General features: G+C 34.3%; 1 long non-coding RNA gene across 1 annotated transcript; it reads right to left on the reverse strand.

The window, feature by feature from the left end:
- Positions 1-641: 641 nt before the first annotated feature.
- Positions 642-2,787, reverse strand: LOC131257384 (uncharacterized). The gene is made up of 3 exons (XR_009177350.1): positions 2,474-2,787; positions 1,095-1,170; positions 642-723 (listed from the first exon to the last, which is right to left on the reverse strand). It is a non-coding gene; the product is annotated as an uncharacterized LOC131257384 (long non-coding RNA).
- Between the last annotated feature and the right edge of the window lie 222 nt (positions 2,788-3,009).

Consider the following 3,009-nt stretch of genomic DNA (forward strand, 5'->3'; position numbering starts at 1 on the left):
TAAACCTACAACCTTAACCTAAACCAAAACCTATGACCTAACACCTTAACCTATAACCTATAACCTAACCTTAACCTAAACCTAAAACCTAAACCTTAACCTATAACCTAAAACCTAAACCTAAACCTAGAACCTAAATGTATTCTCAAATCCCTATACCTAACCTAATCTCAACTCCCTAACCTAAACCTAAACCTAAACTTGAAAACCTAAACCTAAACCTGATCTCGAACGTAAACCGGAACCCGAACCCAATTTCCTAAACCTAAACCTTAACCTATTCTCAATTCCCTAAACCTATAGCTTATAACCTAAAATTAAACCTTAACCCAAACCGATAACCTTAACCTAAACCAAAACCTATGACCTAAAACCTTAACCTATAACCTATAACCTAAACTTATAACCTATAACCTAACCTTAACCTAAACCTAAAACCTAAACCTTAACCTATAACCAAAAACCTAAACCTAAACCTAAAACCTAAATGTATTCTCAACACCCTAAACCTAAACCTACACCTAATCCTAATCTCAACTCCCTAAACTAAACATAAACCTAACCTTGAAAATCCAAACCTAAACCCGATCCTGAACCTGAACTCAATTTCCTAAACCTAAACCTTAACCTATTCTCAATTCCCTAAACCTATAGCTTATAACCTAGACCTAAACCTAAACCTAAACCTTAACCTAAACCTATAACCTTAACCTAAACCAAAACCTATGACCTAAAACCTTAACCTATAACCTATAACCTAAACTTATAACCTATAACCTGACCTTAACCTAAACCTAAAACCTAAACCTTAACCTAAAACCTAAAACCTAAACCTAAACCTAAAACCTAAATGTATTCTCAAATCCCTAAATTTAAATATACACCCAATCCTAATCTCAACTCCTTAACTTAAACCTAAACCTAAACTTGAAAGCTCAAACCTAAACCCGATCTCGAACCCAAACCCGTACCCGAACCTGATTTCCTAAACCTAAACCTTAACCTATTCTCAATTCCCCAAACCTATAGCTTATAACCTAAACCTAAACCTTAACTTAAACCTAAACCTAAAACCTTAACCTATAACCTATAACCTAAACTTATAACCTATAACCTAACCTTAACCTAAACCTAAAACCTAAACCTTAACCTATAACCTAAAACCTAAACCTAAACCTAAAACCTAAATGTATTCTCAAATCTCTAAATCTAAACCTACACCTAATCCTAATCTCAACTCCCTAACCTAAACCTAAACCTAAACCTAAACTTAAAAACCCAAACCTAAACCCGATCCCGTACCCGAACCCGATTTCGTAAACCTAAACCTTAACCTAATCTCAATTCGCTAAACCTATATCTTATAACCTAAACCTAAACCTTAACCTAATCTCAATTCGCTAAACCTATAGCTTATAACCTAAACCTAAACCTAAAACCTAAACCTAAACCTAAAACTTAAATGTATTCTCAAATCCCTAAACCTAAACCTACACCTAATCAAAATTTCAACTCCCTAACCTAATCCTGAACATAAACTTGAAAACCCAAACCTAAATCCGATTCCGAACTCGAACCCGATTTCCTAAACCTAAACCTTAACCTATTCTCAATTCCCTAAACCTAAACCTTAACCTAAACTTATAACCTTAACCTAAACCAAAACCTATGACCTAAAACCTTAACCTAAAACCTATAACCTAAACTTATAACCTATAACCTCACCTTAACCTAAACCTCAAACCTAAACCTTAACCTATAACTTAAAACTTAAACCTAAACCTAAAACCTACCTTTATTCTTAAATCCCTAAACCTAAACCTTCACCTAATCCTAATATCAACTCACTAACCTAAACCTAAACCAAAACTTGAAAACCCAAACCTAAACCCGATCCCGAACCTGAACCCGATTTCCTAAACCTAAACCTTAACCTATTCTCAATTCCCTAAACCTATAGCTTATAACATAAACCTAAACCTAAACCTAAACCTATAACCTTAACCTAAACCAAAACCTATGACCAAAAACCTTAACCTATAACCTATTACCTAAACTTATAACCTATAACCTAACCTTAACCTAAACCTAAAACCTAAACCTTAACTTATAACCTGAAACTTAAACCTAAACCTAAAATCTAAATGTATTCTCAAATCCCTAAACCTAAACCTATATCTAATCCTAATCTCAACTCCTTAACATAAACCTAAACCTAAACCTAAAAACCCAAACCTAAGCCCGATCCCAAACCCGAACCCGATTTCCTAAACCTAAACCTTAACCTATTCTCAATTCCCTAAACCTATAGCTTATAACCTAAACCTAAACCTTAACCTAAATCTATAACCTTAACCTAAACCTAAACCTATGACCAAAAACCTTAACCTATAACCTAAACTTATAACCTATAACCTAACCTTAACCTAAACCTAAAACCTAAAACCTAAAACCTTAACCTATAACCTATAACCTAAACCTAAACCTAAAACCTGAATGTATTCTCAAATCCCTAAACCTAAACCTACACCTACACCTAATCCTAATCTCAACTCCCTAACCTAAACCTAAACTTAAACTTGAAAACCCAAACCTAAACCCGATCCCGAACCCGAACCTGAACCCGATTTCCTAAACCTAAACCTTAACCTATTCTCAATTCCCTAAACCTATAGCTTATGACCTAAACCTAAACCTTAACCTAAACCTAAACCTAAACCTTAACCTAAACCTAAAACCTAAATGTATTCTCAAATCCCTAAACCTAAACCTACACCTAATCCTAATCTCAACTCCCTAACCTCAACCTAATCCTAGTCTCAAAATATGACAGCCGTGTTTATATCTGTATTTGCAGGGACCACACCCTTAACCTAAATCACACCCTAAATCTATAACCTAAACCTATTCTCAAATCCTAAAATCTATACTTATAGCCGAAACCTAAACTTATAACGTAAACCTATTCTCAAATCCCAAAAGCTATACTTATAACCTAAACCTAAACCT

The sequence above is a fragment of the Magnolia sinica genome, chromosome 10 (genome assembly GCF_029962835.1).
Source record: "Magnolia sinica isolate HGM2019 chromosome 10, MsV1, whole genome shotgun sequence".
Classification (NCBI taxonomy): Eukaryota; Viridiplantae; Streptophyta; class Magnoliopsida; order Magnoliales; family Magnoliaceae; genus Magnolia; species Magnolia sinica.